This window comes from Bos javanicus, chromosome 19, assembly GCF_032452875.1.
Source record: "Bos javanicus breed banteng chromosome 19, ARS-OSU_banteng_1.0, whole genome shotgun sequence".
Taxonomy (NCBI): Eukaryota; Metazoa; Chordata; class Mammalia; order Artiodactyla; family Bovidae; genus Bos; species Bos javanicus.
In genome coordinates, this window is record NC_083886.1 from 61546274 (window position 1) to 61567575 (window position 21302).

Sequence of the window (21302 nt, forward strand, 5' to 3'; positions counted from 1 at the left end):
GTGAGGTAACTGTTTACAGGCGGGAACGCTTGACAGTGTTAATTGCAGGATGCCTCGGGCCCCAGCTGGCATGGGTCCCTGGATCCTCCACTCTGATTAGAAATTTGTGAACTCTAACACATCCTGCCAGGTATAGTCACAATCGGGTCAAGCCGTTTCTACCAAGTTTACTTGCTAGAAATATAATGGAAACACACACACACCCAAAGTAGCTTCTAGTAGCCAATGCTGAGTCTACGCATGCCTATCTGATTAGTGTTTTTATTTATTTATTTTTTTTAACAGATCAGGACATTCAAAATGATCAAGCCCTTCTTCCTGGGAGATGCAGCAGTTAGCGGTATTTGCTCCTGGCTCTTCATCAGATACGCTTTCCCTGTGGTTAGTGTTTGCCATGGAACAAAACAACTTGCCTACGGAGAGCTGGGACTGCTTTGTTCAATGTTGATGTGCTGATGTGATTAACAGTTTCATTAAATCCTTGGCTTCCTAATATATAGCCCCAAAGCCATCCAACAGCTACTAGCAGCCAAGCCAGCCTGCAAGAATCCCCCCTCAAAAGCCCATGAATTTTGTTTAATTCACTTCACCAGTTTGATTGAATTCATAGGTGGTTTAGTGGGGCTGGGTGGAGACAGCCACAAGTTGAATTCATGATGAAACACCATAAACGTCCATTTAACAGAGCCAGTGGAGAAAATCTAGTGGTGGGTGCTGTTTTCTGAAAGGCGGCTCAACGGGGCGGTAACTATATAGATTTGTGATGCCTTTTTGGCTTCCCCAGACCCGGGAGCAATGTCTTCCTCCACTGGAATCTCCCAGCCTTTCCGATAATACTGTTTGGTGAGTCAGCTGTTACCCATGTATAAGTACTTTGGGTTATTTTGCTTTCCCTATTAATTTATAATTTTTTGGAAGTAAGGGACTGTGATGCATTCTTGTATTACATTCAGCAAAATGTCATCCACAGCTCCTCTAGAAATACGTAACAAATGAAATTTAAAAATCAGTAACTAAGGGGCCAAGCATCTCAATTTCTCTGGGCTCCACTGTTGCTATTCACTCATTCCACACGTACTCAGAATAGATACATCCTGTGTTTCAGGCATGGTCTCTGTCACTGAGGGAACACAAATGCAGTAAGACATACTCACTGCCCCAAGTAGTGTAGGGGAAGCCTACTGTGAGAGCAAGTATTTTAATACAATACAGAATATACAGAATACAGTATTAATGTATCCTGTTCAGTTCAGTTCAGTTGCTCAGTCGTGTCCGACTCTTTGCAACCCCATGAACTGCAGCACACCAGGCCTCCCTGTCCATCACCAACTCCCAGAGTTCACTCAGACTCACATCCATCGAGTCAGTGATGCCATCCAGCCATCTCATCCTCTGCCCCCAATCCCTCCCAGCATCAGGGTCTTTTCCAATGAGTCAACTCTTCACATGAGGTGGCCAAAGTACTGGAGTTTCAGCTTCAGCTCAGTCCTTCCAAAGAAATCCCAGGGCTGATCTCCTTCAGAATGGACTGGTTGGATCTCCTTGCAGTCCAAGGGACTCTCAAGAGTTTTCTCCAACACCACAGTTCAAAAGCATCAGTTCTTCGGTGCTCAGCTTTCTTCACAGTCCAACTCTCACATCCATACATGACCACTGGAAAAACCATAGCTTTGACTAGATGGACCTTTGTTGGCAAAGTAATGTCTCTGCTTTTGAATATGCTATATAGGTTGGTCATAACTTTCCTTCCAAAGATTAAGTGTCTTTTAATTTCATGGCTGCAGTCACCATCTGCAGTGATTTTGGAGCCCCAAAAAATAAAGTCTGACACTGTTTCCACTGTTTCCCCATCTATTTCCCATGAAGTGATGGGATCAGATGCCATGATCTTCATATTCTGAATGTTGAGCTTTAAGCCAACTTTTTCACTCTCCACTTTCACTTTCATCAAGAGGCTTTTGAGTTCCTCTTCACTTTCTGCCATAAGGGTGGTGTCATATGCATATCTGAGATTATTGAGATTTCTCCCGGCAATCTTGATTCCAGCTTGTGTTTCTTCCAGCCCAGTGTTTCTCATGATGTACTCTGCATATAAGTTAAATAAGTAGGGTGACAATATACAGCCTTGACGTACTCCTTTTCCTATTTGGAACCAGTCTGTTGTTCCATGTCCAGTTCTGACTGTTGTTTCCAGACCTGCATATAGGTTTCTCAAGAGGCAGGTCAGGTGGTCTGGTATTCCCATCTCTTTCAGAATTTTCCACAGTTTATTGTGATCCACACAGTCAAAGGCTTTGGCATAGTCAATAAAGCAGAAATAGATGTTTTTCTGGAACTCTCTTGCTTTTTCGATTAGAGAGGTCCAAACAAAAGCTATGATGGACTCAAAGGAGAGACTTTGTTATTTTGTCTATTAATTTACTCTACATGTCTTTTTGAACAAATAAGTTTATTTATTTATCTTCTGAGTTGTGCTGGGTCTTCGTTGCTGCTCAAGGGCTTTCTCCGGTTTTGGCACGTGGGGGCTCCTCTCCAGCTGCAGTGCACAGGCTCCTCACTGCAGTGGTCTCTGTTGCAGAGCACAGGCTCTGGGCACACGGGCATCCGTAGTTACAGCCCAGGGGCTCGGTAATTGCCACTCACGGGCCCTAGAGCCCTTGCTCCACAGCATGTGGGATCTTCCCTGACCAGGAACCAAACCCGTGTCCCCTGCATTGGCAGGTGGATCCCTATCCACGTATGTCTAATGTACATAATGCATTCAGGCAGGCACAGAGGAGGCATCCGGGAGTGATGCTACCAGTGATCACCTGTGCAGGTCCCAGTACACAGGTGATCGCTAGGGTTACGACTGTTACTGTCGGCACATCACAAATAGTAGTTCATTAAGCCCTCACACAAAACGAGGAGGCACGTATCACTACCACCCCTGTGTGCCACAGGAGAAAGTGGAGGAAAAGAGAAGCTCAGAAGCTTACTGGCTCTGCATAGGAAACACAGAGACATACTCAGAGATAATTTCCTTTTTTGTGGCTTAATCCCAAGGTAAGGCGAACGCCTGCAGACAGCTGTACGTGGACCAGAGTGGTGTGAGCTAAGATGGACATTTTAGGTACAACTTTGAAATCAACGCAAATGAAATGTGTCCTAAACTGGGCGGTTCTGTCAGGTCAGGGAAGTGAATACGTAATCAAGGATTTGTAAGCGTGACCGTAAAATAGTAGAACCCGGCTCCTCTATTTAAAAGAACTTATTATTAGAGAAGAATTCAATATAAGACAAATTATGTTGGTGTAACACAAATCCATCCCATCTATAACTATAGTAAAACTTAATTGTCAGTATAATGTTAACTATACTTATGTAACGGGCTTCCCTGATGGCTCAGGTGGCAAAGAATCTGCCTGTAGTGCAGAAAACCTAGGTCAGTTGCTTGGTTGGGAAGAGCCCCTGGAGAAAGAAATGGCAACCCACTCCAGTATGGTTGCCTGGAGAGTTCCATGGACAGAGAAGCCTGGTGAGCTGCAGTCCACAGGGATGCTAAGAGTCTGACATGACTGAGCGATTAACACACACATTTATATAATAAGACATGGAAGGAAAGGCTTCATAATTTAGGGATACAAGGTAAATTCTGTAACACTAGGGACTTCCCTCATGGCCCAGTGGCTTGGACTCTGCCCTCCCAAAGCAGGCGGCCTGGCTTCGGTCCGTGGTCAGGAAACTAGATCCCACTCAGACTCGGTGCCGTCAAAATAAAATAGATTAAAAAAAAATTGTAACATATATAATTTTCTCAGAAAATATTTTATCAGTATTTCATCTGGGACTGAAGTATGATGTTTGCAAATGCATTTATTTGGTTCACGAGAAGAATAACTTCCTTCCTCAGTAGCTTTTTAGCTATTCTGTGCTAAGTCCTAGATGAAATGTCAGTAAAATATTTCTGAGAAACCTATTTATACTACAGAATTTTTATCCTTACCTATTGGGCTTCCCAGGTGGCGCTAGTGATAAAGAACCTGCCTGCCGATGCAGCAGACGTAAGAAGATGCGGGTTCCATCCCTGAGTTGGGACAATCCCCAGAGGATGGCATGGCAACCCACTCCAGTACTCTTGCCCGGGGAATCCCATGGACAGAGGAGCCTGGAGGGGCTACAGTCCAGGGGGTGGCAGAGTCAGACACGCCTGACACAGTGTAGCACACACACAACATGAAGAATCGCAACACGCAGATAGGTTGGAATCAACTTCAAGACTCTCACAAAAATATATCTCTGCTATGGAGTGGAATAAAATAACCAAGCTGAATTAATTTTATTTGTAATACACACTTTCAGCATGGTGCATATTCCACAAAGTAGAAACTTGAGACAAACTCTTGTTGAGTAAATGTTTTGAGTCCAGTGTAATAAATACAAAGAAAATTGCCACGATTTGTGAAAGTCATTTTCCTCATTTCAACCAGGGGATTTGTTCTTTACAATGATAATATGGTGTTAAAAGCTTGATTGCAAAACGACCTTGCTCTGGGAGCAGCTCCTGGGCTGCCTTTGCGGTTTCTGCTGATATAAATTTGATATTTTACAAATGCAGAATATGAAATATATTCCCAACATGAGTTTCATACACTTATAATACAACCAAATGAAAACCAGCGTAGGCTCGGAAGGTTTCTTGGCTGTGTGTTTAGTGCACTCAATCTAGAACACGTTAAATGTTATTATGCAAATAATTGAGAAACATTTCACACAGTTTCATGCCCTGAATTTCGCATGTTGAACTCCTGCTCATTTCTTTAGCTATAGAGGACTTTATGGACTGACACACACGTTTCCCTTAGAACTGGAAGGATATGATACAGTGTTTCTTTTTAGAAACCAATTTTAGGTAAACTTTGGCATTCTTTCAGACCTAATTTTGCCTACAGCCTATCACTGAATAGATGAAGAGAGATTTTTCTAAAAGTGAATTATTGGGAAAACATAGATAAGATTTCTTCTTTCACAATTTAAAATGACATCTTTTGTTCAACTTTGTCTCTCTTTCTCCCTTCCATTTCCTTGGTGAATAGGTACTTTGCTTGCCTTGAATCACATCAGTATTTTCTCACTGATAAGCTGTAAATATTTAATTATTCAAATCGAACTCCTTTAATATTGTATGCTGAGTGTGGTAGGTTTTTAATGAGATCCCCTGTTTCAGTTTAAACAAGCTGGAAGCTTCTCAATTCCTACGGAAATACTCAGGAATGAATAGCCCTGAGGGTTAGTTCTTCTCTCCCTGTTTAACTCAAAAAGTGCCTGGTAGATAAAGATTTAGAAAGTCTGAAGCTATTCAACAGTTGTTTAAAAATCATTTTTCAATGTTAATCTTTTAGTTTGTGAGCTGAATATAACAATTATTAATAGATCGTTTAGAAACTACTTAATATGGTTTATTCATTGATCCGACAACACATAACATTATTATTTAAATATGAACTGCCATCACCAAAGTACATCACAGACCTACGTATATTTCAGTAATACCATTTCCTCTGCTGCAGTGATTCGCAAAGTGGGGTCCCTCAACCAGCACCAGAAGCAGCTCTTGGAAACTTGTCAGAAATGCAAACGCACAGGTGCTTCTCCAGACCTGATGAAATGAAACCCGAGAGCCCACTGGTCTGTGCCTTAGCAAGCTTTCGAGATGATTCTGAACTATGTCAAGTTTGAGAACTACTGTTCTAAAAGGATCCGTACATTGCCTTGGCTACTGGCATGATGATATATATCTACCCATGCACACGTGCATATAAACACACACTTCCTAGAAGCCAAATAAAGATGACAATCTTTTCACTTTCATTTCAGTAAAGATATGACCACTTATCTTCAGCAAAGAGAATCAAGTACCTCAAGAGTAGAAAGTTCATTTTCCAGCCAACTCATAAATACTACCTGAGCCTCTTAAAATGTTAGAGAGAAATTCAGGAAAAGGTAGGGGCTGCTAATTATTTTGTCACCATGGTTAAGATCAAAAAGTAGGAAAAAAAACCTCATTTTCTCAAATGTAAAATTGGTCAATTTAGTACACACAAATAATCTGGGTATAGATATATATATATAGTTTGACTTATGGAAAAAATAACTCGATTTTATTTCTAAAGGTCCTATAGGATAAAGCACTGCCCAAGTCTACTTAAATTTTCCCATACATTTATCTGATAGTCGTCAAAGGCAGTGTAATGAAGTACGGCATTTAGTTTAAGCGATGAGGTTCTGAATCTGACTTTTACTGGTCGTCAGTCTTGTGACTTGTAGCAAGTAACACAGACTGCTTGTTTTTTGTTTTCTCAACTGTAAAATGGAAAAAATAATGTGATCTATCCAGTAGTACTGTTTGGAAAAAATTAAGCAAAAGGTGAATCTCTAATGCCTGACATGTAGCACCTATTCAGTACATGTTAGGTATTCTTCAGCTGGATTTTCATCACATGTCTCTAGATCACATCCTCACCCTTGTTTTATTTTCTTGATTAATGACATTACTTTTGGAAACATACAGTGTAAAGTTTCCTTTGCACTGAATTTTCAATAAATTGTGAGCTTTCAAAGTAATGATATGCATTTACCTTGGTCCCCCCTCCCTTAAGAAAACTCCCTCAACATTTATATTAATGAGTCTTTTCAGTAGTTATGAGTCTGGACTACGCTCTTCCAAAGAAGTTTCCTCATAAATTAGCATTAATTGATGTCCAGTTTTTTTTGGAAAATGTTAGCACACATTATTTACGGCACGTTCTGTTCGTGTGGCGCCTCTTAACGTGAAAAAAAAAAAAGAAAAAGAGGTTTCAAAGGAGCTTGCAGAACGGTGAAAGCAGCAGCGTTTTGTGCATTTGGCAAACTCTCAGCAGTATTTCTCTGTTGAAGGGCACGCCGGCGATCTGCAGTCAAGGGTAAATTCATGGTGGCTCTTGGTACCACAGTTCTTGCCATGTTCACCTGGAGCCTGCATGTGCTGCAGGCTGCATGCAAGCCAGTGACGCTGTCCTCCAGCATCAGGAACAGTGCCCTGCAGCCAAAATGAAGCCGCATTTCACAGAGAGGTTGCGTGACTTCTACCGACCCTAGGTTGTGAGCAAAATGCTGAACACGTAAATGTAAAAAAAAAAAAAGTGTCCACTTTTACTGTTTGTTATGCATCTACGTGTGTGTGCACTTGTGACGTTTGTACTCCCGCAAGTATCTATATTGACCAGAGAAAGGCAAGATTCCATAAAAATAAGGTTAGAATTTGGATACTTTTTTTTTTTTTTTTTTAAAACTCTGTAGGGAGAACATGACATAAGGCTATAGGCCAAAATGTTCCTAAAAGTTGGGAAGTTTTTTTGTCATGTTAAACATTTTGAACCAATGTGTACTGACTAAAGGTTTGCACAGACATGTTAGAAAGACACTCTTCAGAGATACGTGCCATGAGGTTGAGATCTAGCACATAATAAATCCTCAATAAATTGTGTCTATTATTTTTGCCAGTGTTAAATAGTCAGTGATTTTTGTTTTTGTTCTTTTTCAGTTTTACTGTGTGTTTGCTGATTTGGGGTAACAAAAGACTTAAAGAACACTCTCCCACTCACAGATAAAATCTGGTTTTTGCTAGAAGAAAATCTGGAATTAGTCAATTCCTTTCATTTAGCCAGTTATGTAAATATAAATCTATACTGGATACTGTTTAGGAGAAAAGCAGGCAGTTGATGGTAGTTCCATAAAAACTGAGAGCGACATAATAAACCTATGAGGTTATTTGCATCAAATATAAGCTCCCACAAATACATAAGACAAGGAAAGAAATAATTTTTAAGTTCCACTGTAAGCCCAATTTTTGAATAATATATTTACAGATATAACCCTTTCTCTAAAGAATTTATTCTTTTATTGAGATCATAGGGAAACTGAGAGAGAGAGAAACAATGAACAGAATCTGTAATTCGTGGATCAGCTGTATTCCTAACTACAGAGATACAGAGGCCCTCCCTTTCCGCCTCCCACCACACCCCACCCCTCCCGGTGGTCACAGAGCACCGGGCTGAGCTCCCTGGGTCCACAGCAAGTCCCCAGTGGCTGTCTATTTGACAAGTGGTGATGCATATGTCTTCATGCTAGTCTCTCGATTCATCCCACCCTCTCCTTCCTGCACTGTGTCCACAAGTCTGCTCTCTATTTCTGCATCTCCACTGCTGCCTCGCAAATAAATAGGTTCATCGGTACCTATGAACCGATTTCTAGATTCCATATATACTCGTTAATACACAATATTTGTTTTTCTTTCTGACTTACTTCACTCGGAGGGGACGTGTGTATACCTATGGCTGATTCACACTGACCTATGGCAGAAGCCAATTTAAAATTGTAAGGCAATTATCCTCCAATTAAAAATAAATTAATTTTTAAATAATCCAAAAGGAAATGGACAAAAATATATGGACAGGCAGTTCTCAGAGAAAAGACAATCAAATGACACATAAACAAATGAAAAGCTGTATAATTTCACTCATAATAATAGAAATGTAAATTGAAATGCATTGAAAAGGCAGAAAAGGGGCAGAAATGCAGGGGAAAGAACTGTAGTTTCTGCAGTCTCCAGTTCCTCAAGATCTGAGTCCAGAGAAGGGCCGGTCCAGGAAGCAGGGCCTTCTCAGAGAGAGTACTCACGAAAGACGGTCTCAAAGTCAAGGAGAAAAAAAAAACCGACTGTTAACGGAGAGCAAATGAAGTATGGCTGTCGTGGAGAGGGAAGACCATGCTTGAGCTGAAAACGAAATGATGCTAGAAGCAGATATGCCCAGCCAGCCAGGCGGATGGCGGGGAAGGCGGGGCTGAGGAGCGGACTCAGACGGTGATGGAGACAGAGGCGCCTCCGCAGCGCTCAGAACTTAGTTAGGAAGGATCTTTAGCGTGTCTAAGCGCTTCCCAGCTGTCTCAGCGGTGAAGAATCCGGATGCTTGGGAAGATCCCCTGCAAGAGAGCACGCCAAATGGAGTGGTCCAGTGTCCTGGCCTGGAGAATCCATGGAGAGGATAAGGACAGGCTTTAAGGCACCGTGCAAACGGAGAGAAACAGTACAGTTGGTGAAAAAGACACTGTCCATAGGTCAGATTGTATCAGACCATCAGATCGCATCAGAGCGTGGGGTAAAACAGAGACTTTGCAGGCTTGAAGATTTCCATGGAATACTGCCTTTGTCATCTGCTAGTATTTTCCCCAGGAATTTGGAAGCCATGTAACATTCTTGACCTTCTCTTTTTCAGCTGTGGGATAGGATCGATGCCACAGACTTTTGTGAAATACTTCTGAGGTGTACCAACGACAGTAGTGTTTGTTCTTATTAAACAATGCCTATTCCACGGGAGCCTGGTGGGCTGCAGTCCATGGGTCGCAAAGAATAGGACACAGCTGAGTAACTAACACTTTCACTTTCATTGTTATTATTTAGTCCAGTTTTTATTCTGTGCTTGAATCCTCCAGGCAGCATGCACACATTTGCCTGGAGAATTTACATTGTATTAATAATTAATGCCTCAATAGTAATTGGAATATTCATTGATAGTAATTAAAATTGAATAGTAACAGACATTGTTTTTACCACTAGAAGAGCCCAATCTACCTATTAGAATTTTTTCTGCTAAATTAAAATATCTTCATCCAATAACTTTCCCACATTGGTTTTGTTTAGTCATTAATAAATAATACTAAAAAAAAATCTAAAGTTTTCCATAAGAGCATGTCCATGTTGGTATACACTCTCAAGGTTTTGCTGCTCTTTCTTATCCAGGTTAAATATCAATTTTCTCATTACTTATAGGGAACTCAGTGGTGTCTCTCTCTCTCTCTCTCTGAGAGTATTTTTCCATGTGAGGGAAGGAGTTTTGAAACAAACTTGGTGTGATTAGACCAATATAGAATAAATCTCAAGGGTTATCTCTCTAGCCCCTAGATATTATCCTTCTACTATAAAGAAAGCTGAGTGCTAAAGAATTGATGCCTTTGAACTGTGGTGTTGCAGAAGACTCTTGAGAGTCCCTTGGACTGAAAGGAGATCCAACCAGTCCATTCTGAAGGAGATCAGTCCTGGTTGTTCATTGGAAGGACTGATGTTGAAGTTGAAACTCCAAAACTCTGGCCACCTGAAGCGAAGAGCTGAGCTGACTCATTGGAAAAGACCCTGATGCTGGGAAGGATTGGGGGCTGGAGGAGAAGGGGATGACAGAGGATGAGATGGCTGGATGGCATCACCGACTCAATGGACATGGGTTTGGGTGGACTCCGGGAGTTGGTGATGGACAGGGAGGCCTGGCGTGCTGCGGTTCATGGGGTTGCAAAGAGTCGGACACGACTGAGCAACTGAACTGAACCGAACTGAAAGGATAGTCTATGTCACATTAGCTTTTTTGTTTTGTTTTGGTTTTGGTCACATTAGCTTTTGGAATGGCTTCCCCAACAGCTGGGAGGATAAAGATCCGCCTGCCATGCTGGAGACACAGGAGATGCAGGTTCTATCCCTGGGTCAGGAAGATCCCCTGGAGGAGGGCATGACAACCCACTCCAGTATTCTTGCCTGGAGAATCCCACGGACAGAGGGGCCTGGCGGGCTACAGTCCGTGGGGTCGCAGTGAGTCAGATGCAAATGAGCACACAGATAACAGAGAAGAGGGCAGTGGTGACCAGAGGGATAGGTGAGGGTCAGCCAGAGTGGGCCAAGTGGACTTAATCTGTGCTGGCAGATAGGAACTCAACTTTTGGTGGTGAGCCTGCTGTGGGGCTTCTCTTGTGGCTCATCTGGTGAAGAATCTACCTGCAATGCAGGAGCCCTGGGTTCAATCCCTAGTTTGAGAAGAAGATCCCCTGGAGAAGGAATAGGCTACCCACTCCAATATTCTTGGGCTTCCCTGGTGGCTTAGTTGGTAAAGAATCTGCCTGCAATGGTGGGGGACCTGGGTTTGATCCCTGGTTTGGAAAGATCCCTTGGAGGTGGGAAAGACAACCCACTCCAGTATTCTGGCCTGGAGAATTCCATGGCCTGTGTAGTCCTTGGGATGTCAAAGAGTTGGACACGACTGAAAGACTTTCACTGCTGTAGGGCAACACAGAAGTAGAAACATAATGTTGTACGCAGGAAACTTACAGAATGTTACAAACCAGTGTACCTCTATAAAAATAAATTCTAAGCACTGTTGTTTATATACTTTGGGTTTTTTAATTTATTTTCTCCATGTTTCTGCTGCCTTTTCATTCCTGTCTCTATTTTCCCTTTCAGCTTTGTGACTAGCCACGTAAAAGAAATTTAGCAATTTCACATTTTAGTAAACTGTGTTTCAACAGTAAACAAGCAGAAGTGACCACATGGGTGTCATGTTCCCAATAAATATTAGAGTCTGACGTAGGTTGGTTTCTTTCCTTTTTTTTTTTCCTGATTGCTTTGGGAACTGTGAGGCTCTAGCCATCAGTCTAAAGTAGATTCTTTGACTTATTCATGAAATGTTCTGCACTCAACTCTGACCAGGAGGCTTGTACTTATTATTAAATGGCATTGCTACAGCTTGAAGCAGAGATCTGTGTCACTCACCATGCCTGAAGGCAGTGAGGAAGTCCATTCCAATTAACTGTATTCTCCATTTTTAAAAAGGGTGAAGGATGCTGATAAAGCTGAATGTGCGTGCTAAGTCACTTCATTTGTGTCCAATTCTTTGCTGCTCTATGGATGTAGCCCACCAGGCTCCTCTGTCCATGGGATTCTCCAGGCAAGAATAATGCAGTGGGTTGCCATGCCCTCCTCCAGGGGATCTTCCTGACCCAGGGATCAAAGCCACGACTCTTATGTCTCCTGCACCACTTCTTTACCACCAGTGCCACCTAGGAAGACTGATAGAACAGAATATATACAGTCAATCCCTCAGAAACTGTTACCCTGCTTTAAGATAAAGGTACTTTGAAAAAAATATAGATCTGGATCTCCCTCAAAGAATCTCAGAAAAGATTCATATTAAAGAGGCATTGATCTTCTAATAATAGCATTTATGTGTTTTGTAATTGCGATTGCTCTACCAAAAGCCGAAAGCAAATCACAGAAGATGAACAGTTACGTCACCAAAGAGACACTACAGGTGTAGGTCAGGTGAATCTGAAGCGGAGCAGGACCCCGTGGTCCCTGCACCCACCCCGTGTCCCCCACCCGCCTCTTGTCCGTGGAAAAGCTTCAGCCGAAGAGTAAGTTTAATCAGAGAAGTGAGAACATGCAGAGACAAAGGGACACAGTCAAACGAGACCAGATAATAATAGTTTAGTCATTAAGCAAAGTCAAGGACCTTTAGTCCCTCCTCAAGGGCTGTAGATAATATTCTGAGCCATATCCTGCGAGCTGTTTTATATTATTGGAAACCACGCCAGGTGGAAGAAGTTAACTACATGATGCCCAGACTGTAGCCATGACATCAGCTGCCACAGTTCCGAGAACTGGCCTCAAGGAAGTGGGAACAAACTGATCCTGGAACTGAAAATTAACCATTCTTGAAACAATCAAGATGATGCTGGTCACACCACGCATGGCCAGTTTCAAGATGACCATCAGACCTGAGTGCACTGATTCTGCATTCAGCCCCATCCCTGGGTTTATAGCAGCTACTGCCCACTGATTGTCAGTTTGTGTGTGCGTGTAGGGTGGTGGGGGAGGAATTGGCCTTTGGACAGGAGTCCAGTACCCACCCCACCCCCAGTTGCAGGCATCCAGAATAAAGCAGACTTTCCCCTCCACCAACCTGGTCTCCTTACTGGCTTTTTAGTGGCAAGCAGTCAGACCCTACTTTTGGTCACAAATTTATCATTTGAATTCATGGTCCATGTAATCCATTACAGTTTTTCCGGACCCAAATTTCTGACGCCTCTCTTTTCAAGAGATCTATTTTCCATGCAATTTAATAGCCCAATCGCTTGGAATCATACTCAAGCCACAATGTCTAATCTAGCAAAAATGCAGAAGAAAAACTGACATTTTCCAAGTGTTCAGAGAAGACAGACTCCAACAAAATTTCACTGATATTTATGATTACTCATCTATCGGTGCTCCCTAAATAAACTGCTTCTAAAACCTCGGAAAGGAGTTTCCCTTGGATTCAATTGTTTTTTCAAAAAAGAACTGAACTACAGATCGGATGGAACTCTGAAAATAAACTAGGTAAAAAAAAAAATCCACACAATTACAGGGAAATTAAAGAGGGAGAAGTGGAAATTTCAATCAAAAATCATATTTTCAAATGGATGTTGTATTACTTTTAAGAATATGCAATTTCAGGAACAGACATCTAGTCATTTACCCCCCAAGCAGCAGTACCACCAGATACGCTTAAAGAGATAAAACAACCTTTTAAATAAACTAGAACATATCAGATATACATGAGTAAATTATTTTTTAAGAATACTTGAGTTTTCCTTTTTAATTACCTAAACTTTTTATCCCATAAACATATCTGGTTTCAGGATGACCCCAAACCCAATCCAATCCATTTGCATAATACTGAATTCCACACGAGTTAAAATCATTAGTAAAATTTCACCATACTTACATTTTTATTCAAAAAAAAAAAGAGCAATATTAGTATAAGCAGTATTCAGTGGGCACACACGTTTATGTGAATAAAGCAAGTACCGTTTAGGGATCTAATAGGAGGAGAAGAAAAAGCCCTCAACTGACCCTTGGGCTGTGGACACATAAGATGTAATCTTCGTGATCCCTCTCTCCTTGCCTGGTGTTTTTCCCCACTGCAGGTGTTAATTGCCAGCGAGGTAAAGCTTCCTGCAGGGTCTTTACTCATGTTTAATAGTCTATGCTTGTTTATAACTGAGAAGGTGATGGCACCCCACTCTTGCCTGGAAAATCCCATGGATGGAGGAGCCTGGTAGGCTGCAGTCCATGGGGTCGCTAAGAGTCGGACACGACTGAACGACTTCACTTTCACTTTTCACTTTCATGCATTGGAGAAGGAAATGGCAACCCACTCCAGTGTTCTTGCCTGGAGAATCCCAGGGACGGGGGAGCCTGGTGGGCTGCCATCTATGGGGTTGCACAGAGTAGGACACGACTGAAGTGACTTAGCAGCAGCAGCTTGTTTATAAATGGGAGATAATAATAGTACATTTTTTCATAGTTCTGCAGATCAAATGAGATCATGCATTAAAGTACTTAGAACAATGTATGCGTGCTTGCTCGTTTCAGTCATGTTCAACTCTCTGCAACCCTATGGACTGTAGCCCACCAGGCTCCTTTGTCCATGGTATTCTCTAGGCAAGAATACTGGAGAGGGTTGCCATGCCCTCCTCCAGGGGATCTTCCCAATCTAGGGATCAAACCAGTATCTCTTTTGTCTCCTGTATTGGCAGGTGGGTTCTTTATCACTCCATGCACCTACCACAACTTCAGTCCTTAAGGACTTAATTATTGTTTTTCCCAAGGCAAATAATCTAGAGCAAATGCGGTAATATTTATTGTAATATTTGTTTCATTCATCTGACAGTCATACTTTGCAAACTACTGCACTCTGAAGTATGAGCTTCAAAATTTTATACAACAAAAAGTTTTATCCAGTTTTATATAATACATATTTTATGGTGGTTTTCCATTTAGCAGAGGAGAAACATGTATAGGAAGTAACTGTGGGCTCTGTGATTGGACCTGCCAATCACAGTTCCAGCCAAAAGTTCCGGTGCCACATTTATATCATTTAAAGACACACTTAAGGTCATGGGTTTCGCTGGGCACAGCACAGGTGTTCACAGACCCCCTGCATTGGCCAGGCAGCCTGCATGGTGCTGGAGATACAGTGCGAATTAGAAGGAGTCAGCACTTGCTCACACCGAGGAAAGCAGACAGATCAATAAGCAAAGAATTACACCACACCGACTGGAATTAGGATGTGTTCCAAGAAGCATGGAGTGATTTCTTCCTTCGAGGAGGGGATGGGGTCAGATTTAAGAGCTGAAGTGATGTGAGCTGGTCTGGAGGAGGGTGTGATGGCAGGGACTGGCATCCCAGGCAGGTGACCCTGGCACATGAGGGCAGGTAAAGAAGTCACCAGTTCATAACCCTGCTGGCAGAAAGATGGAGAGGGGTGCAGGAGACAGCCATCCAAACTGATGACTTGAAATTCATATACCAACCTTCCGCAGGTATGCAGAATTGATGACGCATGTCTGATAGAGCAGTGATGCCCAGGAGTCCAACGGGACCAAAGCCTTCACCTGACTAGACGCTCAGCGGGCACGGTCATTTCCATTTGTCTTCTCTGATCTGATTCAATCCCTTAGAAAACTTGCTTGAAAATAGCAATTGTTATAAACAAAATTGTTCGAAATTACTCACTTTTCAAAGGAAGAGCCCTACGTACCTTCCTTTTAAGCCACTTTATTTTTGGCAAGAATTCTAGAAAAGCTCTCCTTTAAGAAGAGTTTTCCTTCCTAGAGGCACAATACTCAGACATGAGGAAGTATCAGTCAAGAAGACAAAATAAACATGTAATTCATAGGAGCCTGGAGCCAACTGGATTGAAGAGTGTCATGAGTCTGTGCATGTGTGTGTGTGTGTGTGTGTGTGTGTGTGTTAGAGAGAGACAGAGGAGGAAAGGGGGAAGTGCAGAGATGGAGAGATAGGCCCGGAAGGGAAGAGGAAGGAGGAAAGAAAATCTGCAAGACTTCCGGTCTTGGGTGTGGAATCATCAGGAAAGCTAAGCCCGTCCTCTTAAGGAATTGAGGGCAAATGACCATCGCTCTAGGTTTTCCTCTGTGGTCTGTCTCAGATCGAAGCTCTCCTACCCGCGTATCTCTCGTTGTGATAGAGCCCACTGCTCCTGCTGTTTCCACACGGGGCAGCTGGCACCGGAAAGGCTGAAATGGGGTTAGAAACTGAATAAGCCGCCCAGCCCATTCTCAGGCCGAGCAGCTCCAAGTTCAGCACAACTGTTTGAATGCAGTAAGCTTGATTTCGGTCCTTTTTTAAATTTTTAAAGACGATGCTTATTCTTGGCTGTGCTGGGTCTCCGGTGCTACACACAGGCCTTCTCTGGCTGTGGTGAGCCGTTGGCTCTCTAGTCCTGGAGCTCGGGCTCTCATTGCAGTGACCTCTCTTATCTCAGAGCACGGGCTCGAGGGCCCTAGGGCTTCAGGGGCTGTGACTCCAGAGCTTATTTGCCCTGCAGCATGTGGGAGCTTCCCGGACTAGGGCTCGAAGCTGTGTCCTCTGCACTAGCAGGGGATTCTTTATCACGGGGCCACCAGGGAAGTCCTGTCTCAGCCTTACTGGTAAGGTAACCAAGTGCTTTGAAAGAAGTTTTGGGGAGACACTTGGCATAATGTCAGTGACAAAAACACCTAAAAGCCTATGAGGATAAAGCTCCACTTTTCACCTCTTTGGAGAGAATTCTCTTTCCTCACAGAAAAGAATCTATTCCAGGACACAGAGAGGGCACCTTTAACCTGGGCAGACCATTCTCCTGGGTCATGAGAGGGAGGAAGGACTAGTGGCAATGAAGATTGTGCTTAACTGGGCAGGTTAATGACACTAATTTCTGTTCCATGAGGAAGAGCCCTTCAAAAAACAAGCCACGTAGGAAGCAGCCTGGCTTAGTCGAGAGAGTGGCATCCATGAAACCCAGGTTTATTCTTCAGCTCTGTCGTCTGAGCAGTCACCTCACCACAATGACATATTTTAAAGATCAGATAAAATCCATGGCCTCTGAATGTACCTGGCACACGGCAGGTCCAAAATCCTAAGTATTTTTCACACAGACAATAAAGAAATCATAATGCACCGTGAACTGAAGTTCAATGCAAAGTTGCTGTTCGGTGGTGGAAGATCAAGGATAGATGCAGGCGAAGCAGAGAGAGTGGTGTTAGTGCGAAAAGCTGTTGCTGCTTAGTCGGTCATGATGCTCAGTGCTCAGAAGCCCAGGGCAAAGGAGCTCAGCCTTCCCGATGGTCCAGCTCTCACATCCATACCTGATGACTGGAAAAACCAGAGCTTTGACGATAGGGACTTTTGTTGGCAAAGCGATGTCTCTGCTTTTTAATACATTGTCCAAGCTTGTCAAGTCCTATTTCCCTTTCATCTATACAGCCATAGGCAACGCTTGCTGGTTTTAAGATGCCCCTCCTGTCCTTATATGCCCATCGTATGCACGAATGCAAGAATATATCATCTGTTATGTGACCCAGACTTGACAGGGGGGCAAATAAAAAAACATTTCCATTTGTTTGGTTTAAAAGATTTAGGCTTTTTTCTTTTATTTATTTTATTTCAAGAGGAAAGCAGCAAATTCAGGCAGACAGTAGCTGTGTCTCTTGGCAGGAGAGACAATCTAATGAAAGCATCACCTTTCAAAAGGGGCGGTGAGGGGGAGGGGAGGAAGGAGAACCCATCTGAGACAGAGGTAACGTCATTTCAGCCCCAAATAGATTTCACTCTGCGTCTGTGTGTTTTGGACTCGTGCGGCTTACAATGGTTTTTACCCCAGTTCATGCCACAGGAGTTGGAACTCATAACACACACGTCAAGACCAGGCGGTGACTGACAGTTCTGACTCTGTTAATACCCCGTAGTGGGTCTTCTACCACGGTCAGGAGTTAAGATTTATTTTGACAAGCTTTCTGCTGGTTTTGTAGACGAGAAGTTGTATAATGGGGTTATCCCAGGACTATATAAGTATATCTGGCATAGATTATCAGAATCCATAGCAAAATGGTAGACAGGCTTCTCCCTTGAACACTGGACCCCACAGAGCGTCGAACTTGGTTTTAATTAAGTTGTTACCATCTTTAATGGGTAGGATCTGGATCATGTTTTTGAGACAAAACCAGCCAAGAAGTGATCACGAAGGTTAACTTCACAATTAAGGAAGTTCTTTGATTTAAAAAAAAAAAGAAAAACTTTACATTTTCCTGAAGTGAAGTGATAGTCACTTAGTCGTGTCCAACTCTTTGCAGCTCCATGGACTGTAGCCTGCCAGGCTCCTCTGTCTATGAATTCTCCAGGCAAGAATACCCGAGTGGGTTGCCATTGCTTTCTCCAGGGGATCTTCCTGACCCTCAAATAGAATCCAGGTCTCTTGCATGGCAGGCAGGTTCTTTACCATCTGAGCCACCAGGCAAACCAGGTGCTTGTCAGTTCCTTACCTCCAAAAGAGGCTTTTGGCATCCTTTTCAAAGGGAGAATTTACATAGCCTTTTGGATTAAGGCCTGTGAGATTTTTCAACAATAAGTAAAGGAGGGTGATATTTCTCCAAGTGATGATGTAAAGAGGCTTCCTAGTAGAATATATGGGGTTTTATCATTGTTGTCAGTAGGATTCCATGTTGAGAATTGGGATCTGGAGCCACGTCTGCCACAATGAGTGAAGAAATACCATTTCATCTTTGAAGAGTATGTTTCTGTTTTTAAAAAAATCGAGAGGGCTTTTGATTTCAATACAGTTATGCCTGTAACATAAGGTTGTGTAATTCTCAGGTGACAGATGGATTTGTATCAGAGGCAAAGTGAACACTGGCATTAAGAGTGCTCTAGAAAAAAGGGGTGGATGGGGGGGAGCGGGTATGCAAGAGGGAGGGGATATATGTATCCTTGTGGCTGATTTGCATTGTTGTCTGGCAAAAACCAACACGACATTGCAAAGCAATTTTCCTCCAATTAAAAAAAAAAAAAGTGCTCTAGGAAGACTGAATAACGCTCAGTGTCAGAATGTGAAGATGTGCTGTTGTCAAGTCAAAATCCTTAGAGTATTCAATTTACTCATGTATTATTGCAGTTGTTTTATTGCTGCTGTTTAGTCACTAAGTGCTGTCTAACTCTTTGCAACCGCATGGACTGTAGCCCGCCGGGCTCCTCTGTCCATGGGATTTTCCAGGCAAGAACACTGGCATGAGTTGCCATTTCCTCCTCCAGGGGATCTTCCCGACCCAGGGATCAAACCCAGGTCTCCTGCACTGACAGGCAGACTCTTTACCACTGAGCCACCAGGGACGCCTGGAATCTATTGTATAAATCCTAAGCCATCAGACTCATTCACTGAGCGATTTCCCACCATTTTACCAGGCGAATTAGACTTCACCTCTTGCTACCAGGATTACAGGTACAATTTGTCCATTATATTTCAAGCTCAATATAATTTGTCCATTGTTCCCTCTGTCTGATATTACTTGAAAATAAACAGTGTAATTTCAACCGATCATAACCAGCTAACTACTGACTAACGAGTTCTCCTTTGTTATCCCTATATAATAATATACTTGGACATTAGTTAAAGTGTGAGTAGCCGATAGTCAATACAAAATTGTGGTTCTCCAAGGGATAACTGAAGCTTGATTGCTTACATGACCAAACTCAAATAGACATTATGATTTTAATCCATTTTTCCTTTGTCTCAGGCTTGAGGGTTCACATATGCTAAGGTTTCTATAACAAGGCTTCCATTACATAAGAACTGAAATATGCCTGGTATTCTTTTCTTCATTGCCTTCGTCAACCACAGTCAGATTTTCCTATCAATTCCTAAAGCATCTGAATTCAGATAAATTACAATTCATTTCCTTAAAAGGAGCTTCCGCTTTATTAAGCTATGATGCAGTCCTAGTGTTGTCTTTCAGACTAATGAGAAATTTAGAGTTTCTATCAACTCATTGGAAAGACACATACATTTAACATTTTTTTTTTAAACAAAAAAGTGTTGCCTGAGTGCTCAGTTAGTAAGTTATGTCTGACTGTTTGTAACCCCATGGACTGTAGGCTGCCAGGCTCCTCTGTCCATGAGATTTCCCAGGAAAGAATACTGGAGTGGGTTGCCATTTCTTCCTCCAGGGGATTTTCCCTACCCAGGGATCAAACCTGCATCTCCTGCCACTCTTGCTTTGGCAGGCAGATTCTTTACCACTTGAGCCACCTGGGAAGCTCAAAGAGTATTGAAGCTGTACAATATTTTTAAGATACTCTTTGTAGCATACACAGGAAAAAGACAGTAATAACTAAATGTGGCAATGCATGGAAAGCACCGGGCAGAGTTACTGACATTTGGGCAGGGCTCAACAAACTAAATCTGTTAGGATAAATCGTAACTGGACTGGATCCTCTTCTTGGATTCTGAAGCCTCAGGAGCATATATATAAAGGTGACCCTTTATCTTCCCCAGATCACACTGCAGTTCTTTGAGGATTTAAGGATATACAGGAAAGGTCCCATGCGGACAAATCTGTCATTAACCGCTTTGAATTTCTTGTCACAAAATGTAGCTTTGGAGGCAAACTAGGTGGGAAAAAAAACACAAAACAGTCATGTGAAACCTTCCAACATAGCTTTTAGCCACAGATTATCTTATAGAATGGAAAACTGTGGTGAAGCGACATCCATTTGGGCTTCCAGGTGGCACTATTGGTACAGAACCCGCCTGCCATTGCCGGAGATGTAAGAGATGCGGGTTCAGTCTCTGGGTCAGGAAGATCCCTTGGAGGAGGGCATGGCAACCCGCTCCAGTGTTCTTGCCTGGAGAATCCCATGGACAGGGGAGCCTGGCGGGCCGTAGTCCACAGGGTCGCAAAGAGTCAGACCCGACTGAAGCAACGTAGCAGGCATGCGTGCAATATACATCTACCGTATTAGCCTTTTAAACATGTACAGCTCAGTGGCGCTAAGTTCGTCCACAATGCTGCTCAACCATCACCACCATCCATCCCCGGATCTCTTGTCATCGTGCAAAACTGAAACCTGGTTCCCACCGGACCCTAGCTCCCTACCTCCTTTCACTCCATCTGCTCACAACACCACTCTCACTCTCTTTCTCTACGAATTTGACTGCTAAGTACATCGTATGACTGGACAACTATAGGACGCATCCTGTTGCGGACTGATTTATTAATTCCACTTAGCGTAATGTCCTCCGGGTTTATTTATGTTGTATGTAGTATGTCTGAATTCACTTCCTCTTTAAGGCTGAACAGTACTCCATTGTACGCATAGATCACATTTTGTTCGTACGTTTATTCATTGATGGAGATGAGCTGTTTTCATCTTTCAGCTATTGTCAATAATGCTGCTAAAGAAAAAGGGTGTACAAATAGCTAGTCAAGATCCTGCTTTCAATTTTAATTATTTTGTGTATATATCCAGAAGTGGAATGGCTGGATCATAGGGTAATTCTGTTTTAATTTGCAGATGAATTTCCATTGCTCTTTTCTATAGCAGCTGCACTATACCCACACACACAGACACACACACACACACACTCATACAC